This window comes from Phaenicophaeus curvirostris, chromosome 4 (genome assembly GCF_032191515.1).
Source record: "Phaenicophaeus curvirostris isolate KB17595 chromosome 4, BPBGC_Pcur_1.0, whole genome shotgun sequence".
NCBI lineage: Eukaryota > Metazoa > Chordata > Aves > Cuculiformes > Cuculidae > Phaenicophaeus > Phaenicophaeus curvirostris.
The window spans coordinates 6,633,895-6,660,015 of record NC_091395.1 but is presented as its reverse complement, the minus strand read 5'-3'; positions in this window follow the sequence as shown (position 1 = coordinate 6,660,015).

The window sequence follows — 26,121 nt, the reverse complement described above, 5'->3', positions numbered from 1 at the left end:
AAATTGGATCAAACAGCAGTTTTTCATGGAAATTGCAAGATCCTCCTTTTAAATAACTGTTTACCCCCTCCTTGCCCTAGAGTCAGTCTTGGATACCTAAAAAATGACCCTTTATATCTAGATTTATCTAAACTGTGGTGACCCCTGCAGTGAGCAAAAACTCTTGAAAAGCACAGGTTTATTCCAGAACTAGCTTTTTTGTGATTTTGTGGTGACTTTTCAGTACCCACCTCAGCCTTCTTTTGGTTTTCAAATATTACTGACCAAGACACAAGATCCCCTGGCTAAACACAGCTTCCCTAAAACTCCTTTTTTCTTTTCACACATCAGCACTCACAGCTCAAACGCAAGCTGTCTCACAGCTAAGCACACTCAGCAGCAGCTGGGAAAATGGGTCATTTACTGACAGTTGACTGACCCCATTTCAGGCTGAATTGCAGGACACGTCCTAACATTTGGGAAGTCACAGGGTTTATTTGCTGTCAGGGAGGTGAGGGTTATCGACACAGCTGGAAGCAGAAACATCCCAAACCTGCAACTTTGTAAGCATAGGAAATGCTCCAGCAGCCCCATCCAGCCTCTTCCCACTCCTTCTTACAAGCCTACCACATCCAATCACTCATTACTTGGGAGACCACCACACACCTGGCTACAGCCTCCTTTCAGGTAGTTGTAGAAAGCAGTAAGGTCTCCCCTCAGCCTCCTCTTCTCCAGGCTAAATAACCCCAGTTCCCACAGGCGTTCCTCATAAGACTTGTGCTCCAGACCCTTCACCAGCTTTGTTGTCTTCTTCTGGACGTGTTCCAGTACCTCAATGTCCTTCTTGTACTGAAAAGCCCAGAAACGAGCCCAGGATTTGAGGTGCAGCCTCACTAGCGTCAAGTGCAGGGGCACAATCAGTACCCTACTCCTGCTGGCCACACCATTTCTGATACAAACTTGGATGCTCTTGGCCTTCTTGACCTGAACATACTGCCAGCTCATAATCACCCAGACATCAACCAGCACCACTAGATCCTTTCCTGCCAGGCATCTTTCCAGCCTCTCCTCTCCAAACCTGTAACGTTTTCATGGCTCATGGCTGCATTGAGCTGCCTTCCAGTCCAGTCCCAGGGGAGCAGGATGCTTAGAAAAGCCTGTTCCCACACATTTTAAACAAAAGGGTTCAGCACCATCTGGACCCATCTAGGGTACCTCCAGCCAAGCAAGCTTGTGAGAGACCCTCATGGGCAGCAAGCGGATGCCACTGCCCGTGGATCCCTGCTGTTTCCTGCCTCATCTCCCCACTATCTGTGTCCTTGACCCAGGCAGGCACCAACGGGTTGGGGTGGAAAAGGGGCACACACTGTGTCACCAAGCAGCTCCCATCGAGAAGTTTATGGCTGCAGCCACCAGCACCCACAACCATCACCCTCCTCGCACCCTGGCACACAGAGAGGAGGCAGGAGGGAAAAGGATTCCTGCTATAATTTCTTCTTATCTCCAGCATATTTCTTCAGTGCCACTGCAGTGCACGTCACTGTGCGTAGCTGGCTCTGCACTGATCCTTTCCAGCTGTACCCATGCAAGTGGCACGCAGGGGCACTCATGCATATGAAGATCGAGTTTTATAGCTTGTCTCAAGCCTTAGATCACAAGTAAATTTAAAAACATACAGTACACAGGCTGGCTGCTGAGTACCAGTCGACCCATGCATCTACTAGATCTTTCTGGATCTAAAAACTAAAGAAAAGTGGAAGGGAAACCTGAATAGAAAGACAAAAGGGTCACTAAAATGCTGCCAGCCGACTCCATTTTCTATTATCTCCATACCCAATATCTTTAATATTGTCATAATTTTCTAGAGAACTGGGGACAAAACCATCTCTCCAAGAGGCTGACGGATGCTTTGACACACTTAAACAGTGCTAGGGGACTCCATTCCAGCCACAGAGAAATTTTTTTCCAAATTATTTCTGTGGACTTACTATCACATCAGACCACTTCAATTCACACAGATAAATCTTGTGCCCATAGTGGCACTATATGTAGTGTAACATTAGGCCTTATTGCCACAAAAAGGAAGTTTTAACATGAAAGCAAAGATGATCCGGTGGGTCTCTTCCAACCTGGTTATTCTATGATTCTATGAACCCTTGAAAAATCAAAACGCGATTCAAACATCCAGAGACTGTTGCGTAACGGCACACAACCAATGTCACACATGTCCAAACTTTGCAGCTGTCTGTATATTGGTTTATGTCCCCAGTCACTCACAACATCATTTCAATGCCAGGAGCTGTTTCATGGGAGACATTGGCGATTTGCACCATCTTTCTTCCCCCTTTTCCCTTCTCCCTCTTCTCTGCCCCCCCCTCAAGAGCCAGCTCTCCTGCAAAAAGCTTTTTTTTTCAGCTCATTCTGAAGACGGTGCTGTTTTGACAGCACTGCACATTTTCCTTCTTGTAAAACCTGCCTCAGAAAGAGATATATGGCCAGAAAGAGACCCTCACCCTCAAACCTAATTAGAAGCCTTCCATGTTCAGCAGGGTTTCAAGAGGACAGAAGCCTGAGGCAGCTGGATGGGAATACAAACCATACCAAGCTCAAACGGCTTTCTCGTATTCATTCAGTGACCAGGATTCATCTGTTTATCATCAGTTGAAATACAGTCTGAGACAAAGTGCATTGTTAATAGGGTGTGTTTGAGAGAAAAGGCACAAGGAAGTGCCCTAAACTAAGTGATTTCTGAAAGTAATGCCTACAGAGCATATACCACACAGTAGCACTGCTCTAATGGATATTTTTCTTAGTCATCACCATTAACTGTGTGGTTTTGCTGGTGAGACTCAAAAACAAAACAGAAGGGGTGGCAAAACACCTCTCCTAGTTAAGAGATACTAGTTCTTAACACAGTAATTTAAGGTTCGTAGGATGTGGTGAAGAAAGATGGCTGCAAAATCGCAATGATATTTAAGAATAGAAAAAGAATGAAGAGGATTTACCCAATTCAGTTAAAGCTGTAATCTTTCTTCTAGGCAAGTACAGAGAATTTGTCCCCACACAAAGATTTCAAGCCTCTTTTTCACTTTATCATTTTAGGAGGTAGCAAGTAAAATAAGTATTTATGTAACTAAAATTGTATAGATGCATACACACATATAGGAAAATAAGTAGGTAAAAACCTCATAAAAACATATCCAGGCCCAGGCACGCTCAAGGGTTTGAAAAACTTGAATCCCAATTTTGATTCCTTTTTCTTGTAAGGAAAATAGGATTTGCCATGCGTTATTAAAACAACAGTTTCTTTTGTCTGTAAGCTTTTGTCTAACAATAACCCAGGCCATCATTTCAGAGTATGGTGAGTGTTCTTCAAGGAACAGTTTAGCACTACCTTGGCGCCTATAATTACATAAACTAATTCCAAAGCATTAATTAGCTTGAAGATCCTTCATCACTCTTACTCAAGTTCCTCTACTTCTAAAATATGATGTCAAATATTATAATATATATGACTAACTATTGCATATTATTTAGTAGCTGGAGATTGTGGTCTTAGGCCAGAGCCCTGTTCTGTTCCACACTGTATGAAAACAAGGAAGAATGAGGAGACTGCATGACCACATTTCACTAAGACAGTGTGAAAATGCAGCTGAACTGATGCCACTGAGGGATGTCCCACTCTGAGACAACTTGGATATTAGATCAGTCGAGAGCTGCAGATTCTTTCCTGCTGAAAAGCAACAGTCAAAAAGTCAATGGACACCTAAAACAAGTAAATATTTTTTTTCTTTTTTTATAATTAACAACAATTTAAGAAGACGTCAGAATTCTTCCTATTGTCACCTCATACTAGACTTCTACGGATCAAGTGCCACTTGGGACATGGGATGAAAAGCTGGGCACCAGAGAAGCAGAAGCATAGTGAATGCGGGACACTATGAAGCACACAAAATGCAATAGAACCCGTGGGAGGCTTTCCATTAGCTCTTCCTGAAGCCTCTGCAACCGAGAAACACAGATCTTGCAAGCAACACAGTCTTTCGCTTAAAATCAAAGGTTATAGGGTAATTTTTTTTCCTGTTGCCCTTGTTTCAGCTTTGAAAAATGTACTGACATTCTACACTATCAAAGCACTCATTCATCATCCTGATTTCTTGCCCCTCCCATTGTAAATGCTATTCCACCAGCTTTTACTAACTTAAACACAGTTGCAGCTCTTAGCAGGCTCACAGAAGGTTGTCTGGAAGCAAACAGACACTAGTAAATCAAGCAACTTATTTTGTCTGGTACCAATGATTTTATATGTATGCTTATTTTATATTGTACACTTATTTCATAAAAGATAACTAATAAAAACTAGCAGTTTCCTTTTCTATGCATGCATACAAATGAAAGACAGCTTTATTTGGTAATAAAAGTTTGAATATTTGAATGTGGAGTCAGGATAGAAATAAAAGTTCAGAGTGCATCTTTTCCAACAGGACCTAAACCAGGAAGAAGTACAGCAGCCTTGTTACACAGCAAGGGGTTATACGATACTTGCCTTTGCTGTGTAGTTATTTCTAAGGATGATGGCATAGTTTGCTCTACGCATCTGTTCTACATACGAGGTGATCTACGCAGCAGGTTCAAGCTACTATGTATTATTGGAAATTATGATCCCAAAAAGAGAATCACTTTATGTCATAACTTCACGAAGTTCAAAGCTAAATGGAACTATCGCCTAAGATCCCTTACACTGTACAAGAGACCATTTAATCGCAGTTACCTCCCAGCTCATCCTAGCAGCTTGTGCTTGATTTAAGCACCTCTTTCAAGTAAGCCTGCAGTCCTGACCTGAATAAATCAAAAGCTGGGGAATTTATCACTTGAGTTGGTAGTTTATTATAGTGATTATTGAATCTTACTGCTAAAGATGCATGCCTAGCTCTGAGTTTTCTGGCTTCAAGTTCAAGCTTGTGACTTATCCTGCTAAATTATAGAGCCCTTTAGTACATATTTCTCCTCCACAAAGGTGCCTAAGCACTGTAATCAAGTTGCTCCTCAGCCCTTTTTGTGATAAGCTTAATAGACTGAATTCTTGATCTCTTTCTCTCCATGCTAAATTCAAGCCTTTAAAATAGCTCTCAAGTTTTCTTCAGTCTTTTAACACTTTCTCAATAGCACAGACAGGCAGAGGATACACTATGCTCCAATGCTAGTCTCACTGCCGCATTGTCCATGCATCAAGGATTGCATTAGCATTCTCATCTGCTCCAAGTTCCATATCCTTTTGAAGATATGTTTTATGGGATGTAGGTCCCATGCAGGAGTCAAAACCTCAACTTTTCGACCCTAGATGAATAATTTCTCACAAGAATACAGTAGGGCACGTTTTGTTTGAATGGAAACAACTCCTTAACCATCCACAGCGCTCCCTTTTCTGTTGCTTTTCTTTCACTTGTACACCCTCCACACAGGCAAAGGTTTACACCACACAGGTTATTTCTAAGCTGGGGAGAAGGCGTCTGCCGCAGTGTGCACCTTCACAAATCAAAGTACTGGTGAAGGAATGCAGGAGGACATGGGGAAAGGAAATAGTTTGCCTAGTCACCATATCAGCATGAGCTAAGGGCACGGCTCAAACCCGTACCCGAACCCTGCCAAGCTCCCATTCTAATTGCAGCCCTTGCAAAAGACCACGGGTGGATACCAGATAATTATCTGTTCCTTGCTGTGGTAGGAGCCTTTACACTGACTTGGGAAAGCTGTGTAACTGCTACCTGTCTTCTGTCTTCTCTTAGCTGGAGGGCTCCAGCATAAATAATACTGGAAAAAAGAATGTTTTCACATTCGTGCATGAGAGAGATGAGACTGAATCCTGATTGACTGACCAGTCCAGCTCAGAGGGGCAGAAGACCTCCTTTCAGAAAAAGGGGCAGAGAACCAGCTTAGCATTTCTCCACAAGCATTAGTACCTACTTATTAGACACAGTCAGTATTAAAAAAGTGTGGTGTGAAGGAAGAGGAAAATGCCACCTCACTCCAACATGTGCAGGCATGAATCTGGCCCCAGATCTACCAGCTCCTTAGAGGCTTCTATATCTTGTTTCTAATGACCAAGAAATCTTCTTCATACCTTCTGTGAACAGCACAATACTCTACAGATGGGGCTTTGATTCCTCTTGTAATGAATTTTGCCATAGATAGATAAAAATACAGCAAAACAGGCAGCATTCTGCTTCATCAAGGCAACATGCAAGGAGTGCTAACACTATGCCTGATCTTGCAGCAGGTCTTATTCATAAGAGCAGGCTCATCAGCTTAGTCAGGGTGTGTCTCTGGAGGAAGCAGAAGTGAGAGAGGCAAGGGCGCTGCCAATAAGTATTGGTACCCTTTGGTGCTGAGGCAGGCGTAGAGAAAGCAACCTGAGCTAATGGAAAGCATCCCTGCCCACAGCAGGGGGGTTGGAACTGGATGATCTTTATGGTCCCTTCCAACCCAAACCATTCTATGAAAGGTGAGAAGGAGGCAGGAAGGACTAAGCCACTTTGAGCAGGGTTTGGGCCACAAATTTTTTTGCCTCATGCTTGTTTAGGCTGCATGTCCTGGCCCAAAATACAAAGCAAGAGTTCTAGTTACCCAGAAACAAATCCCAGCTGCAGAAGAGAAAAAGGAGACTCCCTCTTCATTTTGTGGAAGGCATTTAATTGGGACTTATTTTTAAACAGACCACCATTTACATCCCCTTGCAACAGTCTTGACACTTTTCCCTACAGCTTCCACTTGAATTGCCACTGAAACCACCATTAAATGGCAATGTACTTCAGATTAAAGGAAATCATCTCTGATTTACTTTGTATTGCACATGAGTTTGGGAGGAAAAGCACATTCTGACAGCTGTTTCCATTTCATTGTGCTTTTTTGTTTTTGAAAGAGAAGACCATTTGTTTTCAATTTGTCTGTAAATAATGGAGGAAAACACAGCTGAGGGGCCCAGTGTGATTTTTATAGAAAGCTCATTTTTAGAAATCTGATAATCTTATAATCACATATGTTTGAAATCACGGTAATATAAAACATAGAAAATTTTAGAAAAACTGCTCATCAAGCAATCCAATATTTATTTTATCTAGCATTTAGCATCATTTGTCAAATATTTGGGGGGGGGCGCAACTTTGGACCTAGATTCTGAATGCCTGAAGAAATATCCTGCAGTCCTTCAACAAGGTATCAACGCAGAAGACACTCCAGCCCAGAGGACGTTTACCACATAAGTAGGCCCTGTACAATCAAAAAGCTCGCTTGCCTGGACAGAGTTCAAGCATGATGATCTACCAGGGCAGAAAGCTATTGCCTGCTATCTTGAGAAACAAATGGAGATAGAATCTGCACCACTAATCAGATATCTGCCACCAGTGGTCTGCTGCAACTTCGAGGACTGTTTCCATTTCTCTCTCTGGGAAATGGAATTTGCAAATTAGGATTTAACCTCATTGAGATCAAGACTGTTGGGGTTTTTTTTCTGTAGATTGAGTGTGACCTCGCAAGCCATCAAGAGAATCAATTAGCTCATATTTATCAAAATGAGTCATGAAGGCAATGGACTACACCTCAGTTCTACTCAAACTTCTTTGGTACAAGGTCAGACACAGTACATTACCAACATCATCAGTGACATCTGTTCTGGTGTCAGCAGCTAGCACAGAGGTATATCTATTTTCAGATATACAAGGAAACCCAAATAAGCTCTGATAATATCCAGAGCACAAGAGCAAATATCCTAACTATTCCCCTTATTTCCTCAGAAAGGCTGTACTAAAAAAGAAAACAAACACATAAGGAAAGGAGTTATGCCACTACTGTACCAAAAGAAAATTCCCCACTTGGAGTATTTGAGTTGGAAGGGGCCTTAAAGATCATGCAACATCTACAGGTTTGGTGATCTTTAAGGTCCCTTCTAATCCAAACCATTCTATGATCCTGCTTTACCTCATCATTTAGGATAATTGCTGATCTACAGTGCTGATTTATGGAGGGGAGGGATAGAGGTGTAGCTCAAATGTGATAATATACCTTGCTATATTAAATTCTCTCTTCCCAGTACTATAAAAACTGTTTATGATCCCAGTCTGTCCTCTGTTTTTCTTAAATATCGCACCATTTAACTGATATATTGTTAAGCCTCTATTCATAATGCAGTATAAAAAAAATATTTCTTTTCTATCTTGAATTTTTAACCTGAACAGTGAAAAAATTGGAAATGGTGTTCTTGTTTTCAGCTTGCATCCTACCTTGTGAAAGAAGCTACAGGAAGCCATCAAAAAAATAGAAAGGTTTGGTTACAGAGGCTCTGTCTGCTACCTTGTAGTGTTCTCACAGAAATCCAGCCTGTTTGTATCAGCAGGGTGCCCAGAAAAGATACAGTGTGCAGGCTGTAGAGGCTTCTACATCTTCACAGGAGAAGTGGTGCTTCCTGTATAAGGAAGCAGGCTCTCTGTTAAAGGAAAAGTTAGACCTAGGGGAATATCCAAGGACACAAGAACATCTCCCATCAGACTAGTTGGCTGGAACCATTGGTCTAACAGGCAACACTTATAAGACCTCACAGGAATGACGAGGCAGCAAAACCACAAGTTCAACAAGGGGCTTAAGACAGTACAGCAAATACCCCTGTCCTTTCATCAGTGTCAAATTCCTTCTGTAAGAGAAACATGGTGTACAAAACAGCCCGGGGGGGGTTATTAGGGAGTATAAAGGGAAGAAAATGGGACAGCAGCCACCACCACTACTGGCTACGGAATGTAAGAACAGGCCTTATGAGGAGCAGCTGAGAGAGCTGGGGTTGTTTAGCCTGGAGAAGAGGATGCTGAGGGGAGACCTCATTGCTCTCTACAACTACCTGAAAGGAGGTTGTAGAGAGGAGGCTGATGGCCTCTTCTCCCAAGTGACAGGGGACAGGACAAGAGGGAATGGCCTCAAGCTCCGCCAGGGGAGGTTCAGGCTGGACATCAGGAAAAAATTTTCACAGAAAGGGTCATTGGGCACTGGCAGAGGCTGCCCAGGGAGGGGGTTGAGTCACCTTCCCTGGAGGTGTTTAAGGCCCGGGTGGACGAGGTGCTGAGGGACAGGGTTTAGTGTTTGATAGGAATGGTTGGACTCAATGATCCGGTGGGTCTCTTCCAACCTGGTTATTCTATGATTCTTTGAGAACCGTTTCCTCTTTGGTTTTTGCCTAGTACTCAGTTGAGGTGCCTGTTCTCTCCCTATGGCCTATCTAGCCGATGGTATGAGATGTAGATTACGTCACATCTAGACTTCCAGAGAGACAGAAGGAGTTCTGCTGCATCCACAGTCTTTCCAGACTTTCCCCCGGGTGCTTTGCTGGCAGCAGGCTCTCCTGCTCCCCAGAGAGACAAGCAATGCTTTTTACTGCAAGAATGTTACTGGATAATGACTGGCCATTTGAAGAATATGTTCTGTTTTCAAATAAACACATGGAACAGGCTGCTTGATTAACGAAGAGGGTTTTTTTTCCACAAAGGAAACTCTGCACTGCTCTCAGTCGGCTTAATCTTGATTGTGCTTGCTTTGACATCAGCCAAAGTAACTCCACTGAAACCCAGAGGGAGTATTTTAGCAAAGTGCAGTAGGGCAGGTGCCTAAAGACTTCAGCTTTAGCCCCTAGTGACTTAGAAGCACTGAATTAGAAACCAAACCCCATAATCTCCGTGTTTGTAATATATTGATTCACATTGCCCACATGCACACCCAGGGAAGACATGACAGATTTGTTCCCATCATCTTTTACTACTCCTTAAGGAAAATACGTAACCAGCATCCCACCTGTCACATACTGAGTCACCTCCCTGTTAAATACATTTCTTATTTGTATTTTTTTTCTATTCAACAGATAAACACATTTCATTTTTCAGGACAGCTCACTTCCTCAGGAAAAGAGCTGAAGGTTGTGGTCTAACAGAACATTAATCACCCACCAAAACATGTACTGTAAGACATACATTTATACTGTATCACTAGGAACAATAAAAAGCATAGGGAAAAATTTCCATCAGACGCTGCAGGAAGGGGGTCCTCTTAGACTGAAAAATAAAGGGAATAATTCAGTTGGTGTGGTGATCTGTTTTGTCATATAGAGTTAACAGCCTGCTGTCATGCAGTGACTTAAGCGTGCTAGTTTTATGCACTACAATACAATTTAAACCAGGGATGGAGAGCTGTTAATAAGTCACTGCACCAGGCTGCTGTGTGCCACAGGAACAGGTAAGCTAAGCTGTTCGTAGCATCCCACAGGTACTAGGTGCCCATCCTGGCCTGGAGGTCAAAACCAGGAGCAGGAGTGGGCTGCTGCAGAATCCAAGCCTCATCTGTGTGCAAGTCCAGTTACACTACACTGCCCAGGCTCACCTTGGCAAGATGCTGCCATTCTCCTCCCCAAACTATTCGGGCACTTCCCATCACTGCAAAATACTAGTAACATGCAAAGAATTTGGCAACCTGTTCACAGGACCACAGAGGCTCATGCTTTTGCGATAGGATTTCCTACAGTTTATATTCATAATGATTATAGGAGACACCAGGAGAGGTAAAGTCCCAACAGTATTATACAGGCTACTGCTGAATTATATTTACTGAAGCCATTTTTTTTACCAAGGATCTTCATACACCAAGCCTCCTCCACACATTATGGGATATTATTTTCAATTCAACCGTTTCAATCCAATTGCAAAGTTTAAGGATTATAAATGAGTTATTTGCTAGAGCTCACAGAGCAATCTGGCAGCAGAACTAGGAGCAGGTTTGGCATTCCCACTGCCTTGGCTTCGTGCTTTAATCAAACTTTATATAAGACCAAGGAGGCCCAGGAACTGGACGTACTATCTTTAATGTCAGGAACTGATTAAAAAGGCACCAGTGGTTCTTGTTCTTGCCAACACAGCTCCAGTCTGATAGAAAATGATTTGACTGAGGGCTGGTTCAGAAAAGAGCCATAAACTGATAATACCCACATTACTACAGGAACCAAGAACTTAATCTCTGATGGTTATTTCCGAAAGTAAATATTTAAATAAACTAGCATCTAAAAAATAATAAAATGTAATTAGAGATAAGCAGGGTTATAAATGTTACCCTCATAGGCTGCAGGAAATTTTCTTTCCTAATCCCCTCAGCACACGAGGGGATTAAAAAGTCACTATGATAGAAATAAACATTATAATCTAAAAGCAGCTTTTCTCCTGGTACCAAAAAACATTTCCTGTAATGACAAGTTGTCAACAGATCCACATAGTGGCAAAACAGGGTTGGTTTGTTTTAGCATTGTCTTTAAGGAACGTTTGGATATCCTGTCAATATGTTTGCACCTGGTTATAGCATCCAGATTGATTTGCCACAATGGAAGACTCCAAAACACTCATCATAAAAGCTACATCTCTTATCCAATAATCCAGGAGACATTATGAACCCACACGTCTCTGCTCTTGCTTTTTTTCATTCAAGGTGAGAAAAAAAAAATTCTGCCCTAAAATTTCCTAAACATTATTCCTCTATTTAAACGTAAGTAGTCACAACTAATCTCACTGTTGCATCTTTCCTTTAGGTTGTTTAAGCCCTCCAAAAACAGCATGACAAGAAAGAGAAGGAAAATCCATAACAAAGCATTTTAGTCTCATAACTCGGGAGCAGAGATTGCAGTGAAGTGCAGCCAGGAGAGGCAGTGATGCAGATCATCAGCCTGAGTCTGCAGGCTGCCAGTTCCCTCATCTGAGCTCGGGGAGGAAGAGGAGGAGCGCAGGCTGCAGCAGGTGCAGTGCTTCAATTCACAAGTGCAGTGACCCTCCATAGAGGCATAGCAGGAATTTCAAATAGGATTAGCCACCCAGACAAGGGAAAGGTCATACTTGACATTTCCACTGGAAATTCTAATGCAAATAGACCTCTGATACTCATGACATTTTTTTCACACACATCTAACAGCCATACATATGTAGAAGGAAAACGATAAAATGTGATGACTAATTTATGTAAATCTCATAAAGGCAATAACACCAAGAGCTGACTACGTAGAAACATTAGTCAGGCAAAGGAGCACAATATTATTGTATTCCTCTTATTTGCCACCATTGTAAAATGGTTTATTTTGATAGGGCTGTTGTTTGCTTAGCTTTCAAAAAGTGCTCAGTTCTGTACAAGGAGTAGACCATGGAACCCTTGCTTATATTAAGAAGCATAGTGATTTCTTGGCTGTATTGTGAATGGGTTTGGTTATTGCAGTGGGTAGGAGGTGATAGAGGCAAAGGGAGAACCTAAGAGAGGAGCTGTATTTTGCCATCCAGGAAGCCAGTAATTTTTATAGCCTACCTCAGGCTTGAATTTTTACACATTGTAAAATCCTGGCTGAACACCCACGGAAAGTGTGAATTTTTGGAATTAGACCCCAGTGTAGTTCAAGTAGAACACTCACAACATGAGGATTACATGAAAATAGTTCTGCTACAACAAAGATTTTCTCACTTCAAGGAACCTTAATAAAAACACTAAGTGATGCCAGGCTGATTTCAAACATTGCAACATCAGCTTGCAGTTGCAGTTATTTCCACTATAGATCTTGATAAGCAAATTTCCTGTCGCAGTTGTCTTCTGTAGCCACAAAAATTAGGTGGAACATAAGTGCCCTGGTTGATCCACGTAGAGAAGAAAGTCAAAGGTACTGGGCTGAACAACAGTGGAGGGGATGGATATTTTGGTTATTATGCTCTTGTTGTTACATTACAAAGTACAGCAAACCATTCGAAGTGCACCATGGTATCTGCAAGAGTCTCCCAACACCAGCAGGAAAGTAAGTCAAATATAAACTATGTAAAGAAAACCCAACCCTGTCCAAAGTCTTATTCAAAGTTTTACTTTCAGTGCAACTGAGAGCAGATTTTACCCTCTGTAGTATCATCACCTGTTGTATTTCAATATCTTTAAAAAGGCAGTGCCTAATTTTCCCCAGCTGAGGATGGGGAAAACCTTTATTAAACTCCTTAAAGCTTGTTTAGTTTTCTCGAGGCTAATTACCTGCCTGCAATGACTTAATTTTGTTTATTACAAGTTTTAAAATGACAAGTTCATCTGAAACCGGAAAACAGTGATACTTTAGCAACAATAAAAGGCCACAGTCCTGCAAGCACTTATGCATATGCTTCATGTTTTGCATGTAAATAGTCCCATTGACTAAATCCCAGTTCTTTGAAAGGGAAGAAAAGGCTGAAAGGAAATCATTGTTTTCCCAGGCAAACAGTACTGGAAAAGAAAGGAACAAGTTAGGAATATAGAAAATTAACTCATTTCCCGTCTCCCACCACACGCACGCATGTCCTAAAATTCATGAAATGACTTCAGGTAGCTAAAGTTTCTGCTGCATGCAATCCATTTTTACAGTGCCTTAATGCTTTATTGATTTTCCGGGGCAATTTATTTAGGCAGATCTAACACAGCAAAAAACTTTAGAAGATAATTCAAGACAAAACATTAGAAGAAAGGGAAGACCAAGTCCTTAAGCCTCCTTGAAGCATTTTAAAATAAATAAATGAAAACTATATTCATTGTATAAATTAAATCATTCATCTCACACTTCCCTTAAGCTTCCCGGTTATCTCCATCCCCATTTCCTCCATGTGGGATAACCACAGCTGTATTGCTTCCATTAAAGTCACTCTAGACTAGAGCTGGCAGGACAGATCAAAGCAATTGCGCTGCCATAACTGGTGACACACTAGTGACATCAGGGCTACACCCAAATTATAACAGGTCATGAGCTGAAAGTGGGCTTGGGCTTAATAGGCACAATCCAAGGATAAGCAGTCCAGCCGGAGAAATTTCCACCTGAGCACAAGAAGTCTCCTAGGTGCCCTCCTCTAGCAGCCCACTGCCTTGACCAGAAGCCCACCCCCCAGTAGAGGATGGGAAAGATCAAGCCTCAGTCCAAAAGAAACCTGTGGCTTGAGGCTTTCCAGAGCCAGGAAGCACGCAGTAAAAGCAATTCAACAGCCAGCTCAATGTAGTAAAACCTACAGCAAAACTGCAGTGCTGGAAGCAGGCAAGGAAACGTGCACAGAGTACGACACCAAACCAAAACCAGGCTGCCCCTGTGCACCATCAGCGAGTAACAAGGCACGAAGTACGACCGTGCAAGATAGAAACTGTTTTAGGAAGATGATAACCCCCGATTTATTCTTTAAAAAGTATATAACCCATGGTTTAGGCCATAAAATGACCACTTGTTGATGTGGGTTAGAAGATGACTTCCTCTGTGAGCACTACTGGGAGAAGCCAGGTAAGATAGCCCACACCGCTGTGATTAGCGTGCTGAAGTTTCTGCTGGCTTTCCTGTCTGTGCACTACAATGCTGCAGCCAGTGATGTTCACATATTTTTAAGACCCTCTGTGTGCGGGCACATCATGAGAGGGGTAGGATGCAGCCCAGACTGCTGGCCCACAAGATGTAGTCAGTGGGTAAAAAATAGTCACTATCTGCGGAAAGAAATCTGAAAACATGCAGAGAGCTGAAAACAACATTGCTAACAGTCATAGGCATCTTATTGGCTAACAATAGTAAAGACATTAGTAAGTGGAAATAGCCTTACGTTACACATACACGGGTTCCTACAGAGGACGATGAGAACTAGATATACTACTTTGCTTCATACTGGGTTATGTTTTTTCCACTTGATAAAAAGTCATGAATTACGCTGAAGTTTCTTCTGCTATTATTGACTTCTTTCAAACCTAACTGGGTAACTATCATATTTCAATCACTCAACCCACGTGAGAGATTTGACAAGTGGAAAGAATTAAAATAAATTAGCTAGCATGAATTTTCCTATTGCTGTCCTTCATCCATTCTCATTTCAAAAATATCCTGAACTTGCACAGGTTGGAAACAATAAAAAAACTATTTCGAGTGCCACTACTGCTTTAAGGTTCCTTCCAACCTAAAATATTTTAAGATTTATATTCCTTATAATAGCAATAACTTAAGCATAAGGGAAAAGGGGACAGAGAGCAGTCATTACTCTGTTTACAACCAAAAGATACGGGTACAGTACATGCAAAAAGAAGTTCTATAGCCTGTGTTAATTGAACAGTTTACTTCTCATCTGCACTCAAGTTACCACCTGATAAATCTTCCAAGCAGTGCAACTCAGGCAGTACAGATACTTTTTTTCTGGATAAAATGGGTGTGCATGGGAAAATGCACGGAATTCATTAAGAGTCATAGCAAACATTTCTTCATGGAGAAGTCCTATGATATCTAACAGTGATGAAGCCAACAAGCTTGTACAGCAGATTGCTCCAAGAGCACTCTAAAGTTTTCTAGGCTCAGTGGTTTAGCGTTTGCTTCAGAAAATTTAAGTGAAATTTTTATCTCAGTGTCACATGCCAAACACCAGTTTTTCCACCATTTCACACTTCAGAGTTAAAAAGACACATCAGAAATTTAAATCACTATGTAGTAATACAATCACAGAATGTAGTCCATCTCTAGGATCTAACTTGACTCCAAATATTTTTGATTATTTCCACTGGACTGAGGTAAAGTCCACACATGCATACATGAAATGTTTCAACCTGTAACATATCCTGTTGGAAAACCAGAGGTGGTAGGGCAAAAGAAGGCAAGAACAGACTGTATGTGGTCTGCTTGCACTTGAAAGCATAAGAGCACACAAGTTTGTATTAGTCTGTGTTGTCCAAAAGACTGCTTCACAAGGTCCACTACACTCAGTGGCTCGTAGTTATAGGTTTTCCTTCATTTCCCAATGCAGGGAATTGCTAGTGATGTGCTTTGTTCAATGTCACTTCCGTTACTTCCTAACACATTTTTCTTCCCACTTTCAAGCCTGCCTTTTTTTTTTTGTCAAGGCCTCGACATTGCTACAGAGAGCAAGCAAGAACACGAGTAAGTCACTGCCAATCCCCATTATGTTGCTCCTAACAGACCTCTTTCTACCCTTGGATTGACACAGAATGCACAGGAACTCCTCTCTCATACATTAAAGGTAGCATGCGTTTCACACACTCACCTCAGAAAAGATGAATCAGCAGCCTGAAAGTCTTTTCTAGCTTCACCTAAGCAATTAAGGCCAAATATTCTTCATAAACCAGAGCCTAAATGCTTTTGCTCTTTGAGCTGCCAGCTTGTTATATGAGAGGTACACAGCCCTTCTCTTTTATTGCTGACCATAGCTCACCCTGTATCACTGGGTGACATCAGAACAACACCAACAAACATGCACTCGATGCTTCTAGGAGTACACCAAAGTCCTACATCGTTGCTTTTCACATTTTCACAACTTCTAGCCACGTATGCTGGGCATAAAAAAAAAAATCAACAACTAACCTGATATTACAATTGGCCTGTAACATCTCAGTCAATCTAAAAAACGTCCCAATATTTATATATTAACATACGTGCAGTCAAGTCACTGGCAGATTTGTATTTTTTGTGTGTGCACATATACACATATGCACACAAAACCCAACTAAATTAGCCAGTGACTTGAATTGCTTTAACACTTCTGAAAAGAAATTTCTCTATGACAACATGTGATTCTACCAGGTATGGAGCTACCAGAAAAAAAAAAAAAAAACACCATCACCAAACCAAAAGCCCTCTATCTCATATAGGCAATGAAAGAAAACACCAGCATAGGAAGAAATCAGGAACTAAACCCCATATTTACAGTATATTTATTGTACATATATTTTTATCTGAGACTTTTGAGATTAGCTACTGCCAACACTGACAGTCAAACTCACTGCCAATTGTACAACAATCTTTTGTATCAGAGAAGAGAACAATGGAAAGAACTCCAATACTAAACAAGTAATTACTTGCTGCACTTGGGGAACAGTTAGACTGGAGAGGAGGGAAAAAAAAAAATCACCCAACAAAAATAACTCTTGACCTAATCACCTTCAGGAAGCTACTCTTCCTGCTAAATCAGCATCAACTGCCTCATGTTTTCACATTGAGGGCCCAAAGCTACATTTCTCCTTGCTGAATAAAGAAAGACGGTGTTAGTTATGACCCGCAAATCTCAAAATATAACTGGTCATGCAGGTGCCTTAACAGAGAGCACTTCAGTTTATTTCAGAACTTAATACACAGTTCTTAAGGGTGTTATTCTTGAAATGAACATTTCACACTCCAGGAGTGCAATTAAATGCACAAAAAAAAAGAGTGAGATAACTCTTTTTCATGAGCCCTTTTGAAAGACAATGAAAACACACAGATGATTCTTCTATGGAGAGGAATGTAGGACTGAAAACCTTCATATCTAGACTAACAGGTATTACTAGACAAGCAATTCTTTAACAAACTTTAAAGTGGAAAGTACTGTGAAACATAAGCAAACACACAGAGAAACGCCTCCAAGCGCAGGAATAGCAACACTATAATTGTTTGCACAAACTGAGTTTCACCAACCTGACTGTATCACACAAAACACAGGCATAGCGCAAACACTCACTGCAAAACTTGGACTGCACAATTAGGTGTGTAAATATCCTTCCCCCACACACACCCCACCCCGTAGCATCTCTGCCTCATTTTATGTAACTTCAGTGGAAAGGCGTAAACTTTGACACAAACGCTTGCTGTACTGTGTCAAAATCTTCCTATGCAACACTCAAAAATTCTGGCTGTGGAGTGGGGTTTATTTCCTTCAGCAGTTTTCCTGCCATGCTCTCTACCCCAGTAGCATTTGCTTAGCATGCACTAATTTGTCCTAACAACCCCTATGAGACAAATATCATTTACTTGCTTGTTTAAAAGGGCAAGGCTTGAAGCTAATTGCTTTGCAAGTAGCAAAATTCTGACAGAAATCAGTTGCCACAGTGACTGCTAGGAAATAGCCTGACAGAAACACCCAGATCATTCACTTTCCTCCACCACTTGCATATTACTTTTAAAATAATAGATGATCATCACCAGTCTGAGTGCCAGCTCCAAAGGGGTCTTTATTACCCTGAAGGGCACTGAAATGGGGAAGGGAGGCAGCGAGGTCAAACACACCCATCAGGTTTGGGGCTCAGTTTGAAATGCCTGGGAAGTAGCAAAGGTGTGTGATGAAGAGGCTCTCCAGCTACCTCTGTGAGCACAGGGGTGCTGCAAGCCAGCTCCCCAGGGTAGGCATCAGAAAGAAATAAAGAACACAGAATTATTTACAGCCTGCAAAAACTGAAATTTAAGTGACTGGGGTTGGAAAACTCATACAACTGTCTAGGGCAACAAACATTTACTTTAAACAGACTGCACCCCTTCTTTTCCTGCACCTGCTGGCCACGCTGAGCCCTCCCAAGTGCCCAGCCTGGGATAGCCTTGGGGCAGACCTGCTCCATGCATCAGCTGAGGCAGAAATCTCTCAACAAAAAAGAAACTGTGTGCTCTGTAACTGATGGCTACAAATGACTACCCACAAAATGCCCACGGGAAACCCTAGCTCTGATCATTCCTGTCTTGCAAGGTCTAACCAAAAAGCCTTAATGATGTTATTTTACTGCGGACTTCAGCATGCAATTGTCTTTTTATAAAAAAAGACTAAAGGGGGAGGGGGCAGGGAGAGAATGTACACAATGTTGCATGATTAGAAACTACCTCAAATGCTCGATCTAACAAAATAACCAATACCATTAAATGTTTTTCATCTGCTATAGATGAGCTGGGCTGCCTTCAAGTCATGGGAGTCTGGCTCAGCCCTGAGGTGGAGGTACCTGCCCCACTTCCCTGCGATGGTGACACCTTGGCTGGGCACCTTTCACCTCTGGGTCCAGGTTTCTGGTAGCTGCAGCCACACAGCCGGGGAACAGAGCTTGCAAACTACCATCAAGATGCAGAAGGGGTTCAATTCACACTACAGACATTCGCATTTTTTCCCAGATGAAGGGGCAGCCTTGACAGAATTAAAAAGCTGCTGATGAATCAGTGAGTTGAAGAGAGCTAATGTATTTTTTTTTAAAGGTTACTATTTAATGGAGCAGTGTAGCACACAGCAGTAACAAAGGAAGATAGGAAGCCAACACATTCAGAAATTTCTACAAAATTGGGTAGTGACAGAGCCAAAAAGAAAAGAAAAGCTCCATCAGGGTAAAAAAATAAAAATAACAAATAATTAAAAACAACTCCAAAAAACACCAAGCACAAAAACAAACAATAAAAACTTTGCAGAACAGTGATCTTTCTCCTTTAACTTCTGCAGCACTGGAAACCAGATGTACTGCGCTTTTTTTATTATTATTTTGCAGACTGATGAAGACTGAGCTGTCTTGAACAAATACTGAAAATCTAATTAAAAAAGAACCTAAACTCAACTTTCTTGAATATCACTTTTGGATCATTGAATAAGCTACGGGATAACAGCGTCTCTCCTGCCATTTCTACATCAGTCCAGATCAAGTTGGAGGGGAAGATGACTTTGCGGTTTGTTTGGTTTGGTTTTAGGCTAAAGCTCAAGGGTAGTTTATCCATTTATTATATCTAGGAAAAAGATTCCCACCCTCTAAAGTAGATGTAGTACGTTTTATATTTAATAGGAAATAACCTAAGAGCAGATAATTGCTAAGCCAAGCAAGTAATAATGCACAATCAGTTTTAGGTTCTGGGTTTAAAATTCCTCTAGAAACACCTATTTTTCTGCTTACCACATTTTACAGAACTTCTTTAACCTTCCTTAACACTGTCTCTTTTCTGTCTACAGGCAACTGAAAAGTCACCTCTTTCTAAAGCTACAAAGCTGCTTTTTTGAAGAGAGAGGTATCAGCCATTTCCTCCTGAGAGCATCTCCCCAGAAATAACCTTTCTTGCCACTCTGTCAGTGAAACACAGTGATGCAAAGCTCAATGCCATCTGAAAGGTTTGGGGCAGGTTTTAGCTCACCTGCTGGAACAACCAGGCACGAAAACCCTGTAGAAGGGAACCAAGGAGCAGTTTTGGTCCTCACTGGCGATAAGCAGCTAACGGCTTGGAAAGGAACACGCAGCAGTTTGCATCAGTGAGCAAGATGAATATAAAAATCAACCAAAACACAACTTGTTTTGCAGTTTATTAAAGGAGATGTTTTCATATAATTAATAATGGTTCGCGAGGCTGCTTTATACAACGCCGTTCCTCCCTACCCCCAGCCATCCCACATGAGGCTTTAGCCGGACTAAAATTTTGCAAAGCCTTGCATTGTTCTCCCTGACACCGGATCAGTGAACACAAAAAAAGCAACTGCCAGCTCAAAAGCAATCCGGTGATAGAGCCTGGTGCTATCTAATCAAGGGCAAAAGGTCACTTCCGAACAACTGGGCAATAAAAGATTATTTCCAGCCGCAGAGCAGAAAGGCCCAGTGGTAGATGCTTGAAAGAGGGGGGTGGAAGGAGGGCAAAAGGGCTCCCGTCTGTGGGAGGAAGCGCATTGAATAAAGCCAGCAGACGGGAACCATCTGGCTTTGTGCGTGGTCTGTTCTTCAGAAGAGAGAGAAAGCCCCCTCAGTGGGGCCAGTGACTCCGTGCAATGATTCAAACTTTTCTTTTTCTTTTTTTTTTTTTTTTTTGCAATTTAAAAGCAGCTTTCCCAGGTGCCAAGAAATTGGAAAAGGGAACTTTCCCAACAGGCAAACACGTCTTATCAAGCGCTAGCTGCAAGACAGAGCCCATGTTTTAATTTGGCCATGATAGATGTCCCTTATCAGGGAGCAAGGCCTCTGGATAACCAGATGAGGCTTTTTCGTTTGTTTTGTTTTTAAAAGATGGCTTCGGAAGAAACCTCTCAAGGACCGAGCACACTCACATTCCCAACCCATCCAATACACTGAGTCTGGTTGCGTTTTTAGACGGCAAAAGGCACTTTCGGCACTATCACCTTTATTACGTATACTTCACGCATTTCCCCCCTTCCTCTCACTCTCCACTTGTTATATGGCCTCATTTGAATGAAAGCAAGAAAATAAAAGGGCCAGATTACATTCAGTCCAGTTGCCATGGCCTGTGGGAGGGAAGAATTGCAAACACTTCAGTACAAATGGTACAATCCCTCCTCCCTCCCTTCACCCCTGCAGTTGTCCTACATGTCCTCACTTTCCCTCGGCCCTTGGCACTCAGGCGGCGAGGAGCTGAATCTATTCAAGCTCCCAGACACCTCCTCCGTTCACTAGTGAATTAACTTTAAGCATGCAAATCACACTAATCCAGAATTCACAGGAGAGGAAGTCAGGAGGGTTTCCAGTGCCCTGGGAAATATTTTTCCTTGCGGAGAAGGGAAGGGGAGGGGTGGGGGGTCATTGCGATCTTCTTTACAGCTCACTGCAGGTCACTCTGGCTCATCTCAAAGAAAGTTTAGTTCAGAGGCTCAGCTTGACATTCATTGGTTTCTAAATCTGAACCCCTTGAGCAATTGTCCCAGCAAGCCCAAGGATTGGGGCCTGAGCAAATAGCCATCGACTAATCCCGCTGTAGTAGGGGGGAAACGAAGCAGTTAAATGTCCAGTTTATCAACAGAAAACAACAACTGAGCCTTTGTCCCAACAGGGTGCATTAGGAAACAGTTTGGCAGGGCTCATCTGCATGAGAAACCAGGGCAGCTGGGAAACACCAACACCAACAACCTTTTAGAGAGATCCATGCAGACAGTGGATCAGAAAAATACTCCTTACACTGATTTTCTGTAAGGGCACCTTCAAAAACGAAGAAACATATATGAATTCTGAATAAGCCTGACAACTTGACACTGGGGGGGCTTTAATTAAAAAAAAACAAATCAGCAACACATAACACCAAGAAGTCCGCAAAGCAAGAGTTAAAAGAAGAAACATGACACAGCAGGTCCTCTGCCATAGCCCAATTGCTACAGTACAAAGAAAAACCCACTACCAACAGCAATTTGACCAAATGGTCAAAGCGAGGACAACAACAGCTGCAGTATTTACTCTCTACAGCTCTGCAAACCTAAGGCACCATGCAAAGATACCATTCCTCTATGGTATTGACGAAAGACTGGATATCAAACAGATATGAAAACACAGAATATAATTTAAAGACACAAAGCCAACAAAGGAGAACTGTGGAGTCGAAATAGACCACTATAGAGTGGATAAAAAAACCCCAAACTTGTCACCCCCCACTCAGCACTGATCCATTCTCAATTTTGACCCAACTAAGGGTCGCTGATCAGTCTCTCTAAAGATTTTTAGACACCTAGAAGGTGCTGGAAAAGCACAAGCAAAGAACCTTCCCACCACATTCCCTATTTCCTCAAGGGCTGAGCAAAAAGCCCTGTCCTGTTGCTCAGAGCAAGGTGTATAACCTATATAGCATACACGGAAACTGCATTCCACTCATTCTGCAAAGCCAGTAGGAAAACAATCTGAAGGTAGAAGCCCTCCCCAAATTTAAAGCAGGTGAGCCTCGGGTCAAGACTGCTGCTGCTTTAACAGCCACTTTCAACACTTAAGAAAGTGAAACCACTTATGGAAACAAGAAAGTCCTGTGCAAGGAGAAGGAGATACCTGAGACAATGTGTTCCCAGAGCAGCCCGTTCACAGACAAGTCAAGGCTAGATGATGAGGTTATCATCAGGAAGATCACAGCCCCAAACTCCCAGGTCACAACCTACAACAGCAACTTACACACAGCTTTTAAAGAAGAAAATCTAGCCTTTCCTGGAGCACCCAAAAAGAAAAACCCACCCAAAGAGATGATTCCACAGCCCAGTGGTACAATATTCATACCCGAGACAAGGGAGGCTAACACCTTCACTGCAGTGGGGACATTTTCTACTCCCATGTACCATGACTAAAAACCTAGAGACCCACAGTAACTTCAGAGCTACACCAGCACTCTTTGAGGCCACAGAGTGCCCCACTAGCCCTTTGCTAAGCAGCCACCCTGGTTTCCACTTCACTTAGCATTAATTACAAGCCTCTTTCTTGGATAGCTTGGTAGATTTGTGGTTCAATGGGGAAAGGAAGAAAAAAAAAAATAAATCTCATCCTATTAAGTGTAGCCCAGCAACCAAAAGATTCTTAAAGATAGGAAACCGTTCTCAGCATGAACAAACAGCAAAGTTGCACTTGAATATCCAAGTTTTAATTGCAAGCAGCATTTCCAAACTACCCTGCTCCTAGGGCCACCTTGATGCAGGCAAGGCATACTATGAGCCAGATAATACCCTCCAACAAACAGCTTCCCATTCCCAGCCACATACAGGGCTTGCAAGGTTTTAAACATGCACCATTTGTATCACAAAAGCCACTCAAAGCTCCTTGTCCTGGGCAAGGTTCATCTCTAGTTAGGCACCTAACAAGGAATAAGCTACTCTGTCTGGCAAGTACAGATTCAGCATCTTTAGCAGACTCAAAACAAGCATTTTTCAGAAAGCACATACTGTAAGTCACATACCAAGGCCCCATCAATGAATTACCAATCACAGGCCAGTTTTATTATCAAGAAGCTTTCCAAAGTGCACACTACTGAATCCAGTACTTTAACAGAGACTCACCAAATACAGGTCACGTATTCCAGCATAGCTCCAGCAAAAATTGAAAAAGGCAGCAGGACTCCAAAAGGCACACGGGAGCATAACACACTTCTCCTGTAAATCGTGCAAGTCTTGTAGCAGGCCCAAAAAAGACCAGGACAGACTAAGAGCTACATCAGCTAGGACAAGGCTCCTTAATACCTCCACACATAAACCCCTCAGCTGTGGTAAATTTGCATCTGCTAATTTTGTGGAGTAACACAGCTGCTCCTGAGGGGTAGAAACGAGCCCTCTGGCTGCTCAGAGCTTGCAGAGCAGAATTTTTTTCATTTTACCCTGAATCTACAGATTCTGGAGCATTAGTCTACCATGTTCCATGTATCCTAACTTGCTCAGCCAACAACCCACACATGCACTGCTCTGATCTGGGATCCTTTAGGTTTGTACCCTGAGGGAAATATATTCCAGTAATCTACTGTGTAGATTAGGCATGCAATCACTGTTTCTTACATCCAGCTGTAAATCATCCAGTTTCCTGCCTAGGTTTAGATAAGAATATAACCCCTAGGCTATGCACCCGCTGACAATACCAAGTCCTTTTGTTAAGGAAATGATTGCAGATGACTAAGTGCTTTCACCTGTTTCCCTTTGTCAGGTAGCATCTCCTCTGTATTCCTGGACTGAGCTGAAGCTGCTAGAGACAAACCGCAGAAACTACTTCTCCCCTATAAACTTGAAGCTGAGACTCTTTAGACAAGAAATACTATCAAGGAGTCTGGCTAAGGGTCACAGCTCTCCATTAGCAATGGATACCAGGGTGCTCACACACAGGCATTGCTAGGGAGCTTTAATACCTCTGCTACCAGGGATGGGATGAGAAGGAGACATCTAGCTGGGAAGGAGCAGGGGGAGGATAACACCACGGGGGCATCAAGGAAAGACCAAGGCAGCAAGAAGGTTCAGGTTGGTGACTGGAGCCAGCAAGGTAGGTAAGCAGTTGGGGAATGGATTGCATCCCACCATGTACTCAAGCAGTATTAGCAGCAACTGCAGAGCAGTCCTGTGAGGCAGTGGTAGGACCAGCTGTGGTGTAATGGCCCCATCAGCCTGAGTAGGGAAGCACTGGTTGTCCCAAAAGGAGCAAATGCTGCCAAGCCAGCTGAACAGCAAAGTGTTGTCAATACTAGAAGCAGTCCTGCCTGCTAGTCCTTTCAAGAAGATCACAGACCTGGGGATCTGGACTCTTAACAGAAAACAAATCCTAAGAATATTTATTCTTGAGGAAGAGCTGCTGTCATCATCCTCAAAGAGAGGACAAAGAGAGCAATCGTTCATCACTCCACTGGCATGAGAGAATTGCCACAGTCCTGTAGCTCCACCAGTGCTGCCATGGCATGGTTTTAATTGCCAGTGAGTCCTTGTGTTCTTAACCCATCCTGTAAAGGTCAGCTGCAAAAAGGAGACTTTGCCTAATACCTCCTCGCCAGCTGTTGAAGCCATGGCTCAAGAACTGTGTCAATGGCGCTCCCCTACCTCTGACCTGGCCTTACAGGTCACCCCCTTGCATTTCCAGCACAGGAGGACAAAAGAGATAGAGCCACCTCTACCCAAAATGCTCCCTTTATCCTGGTGAGATTTGGCTCTTGTGGCCTTCAGCTGGAGAAATACTTAACTCCTGTTATGTTTGAGCCTCACAGCCTTCAGTTTCCATGCCTTTTCATATCCTATGGCAGTCCTGTTGGGGAGAGACTGCTTTAAAAGTAAGGCAATTGCCGAAGAAGGATGTATAGACCACGTTGCACAAAATCCTCTCTCTTGCTGTGTGGAATACAGTATGTTGAGGTGATGTGCAAAAGAAGTGAAGGATGGGGAAGTAAAACCAAATGTTACTGCTTATCCAAAAATGCCAGGAAGAACGATATCTCTAAATAATGTGAGATAAAATTTTGTGTCTTCCTAAAACTTAGAGTATATAAACTTTTAAAAACGGTCACCTCTGAGACTATAATTTTTATACTCAATAGTTCCCTTTGCTTTTTAATCATGCCTCCAGAAAGCAGAATGAAAACTACATTGTACAACTCAGATACACATCTAATAATTTTGCAGTGTGTTATTGAAGTGCAGTACCAACACAGAGCAGTAACAACTCATAAAATACTCATTATGGTCAGGATTACCTGCGCTGTGTGGAAGCAGAGGTAGGAAGACGGGATGTTTTGCTTGTGGTCCTTGAACAAGGTTGAGATTGGAAGGCGTATATTCCTGGCTCAATATTTTCATTCACACCGCTTCCTGCATACATAAAGTATAAGATCACAGTTTATCAGGACACCAGATTTTTTTTTTTCCCAAGAAAAGAAGGCTGTGAAACAGGTTCCACCACTGCTTATCATCAGACTGAGGAGTGAGAGTTTTCTCTACAGAAGGAAGACCTGGCATCTGAGGGTCTGCTGAGCTCCCTTCACACCTACCTCTCAGCCAAGACTTAACCAGCTCGGAGAATTTTAAAACATTTGCCTTTCAGACTCTGGCCAGAACTTCACCACACAACCTCGTCCAACTCATCCATTGTCTTGTTGCTGTTGGTGCTTGCACCTCTTCTTTCACCATTTCTGTGCAGTGGCTGGGT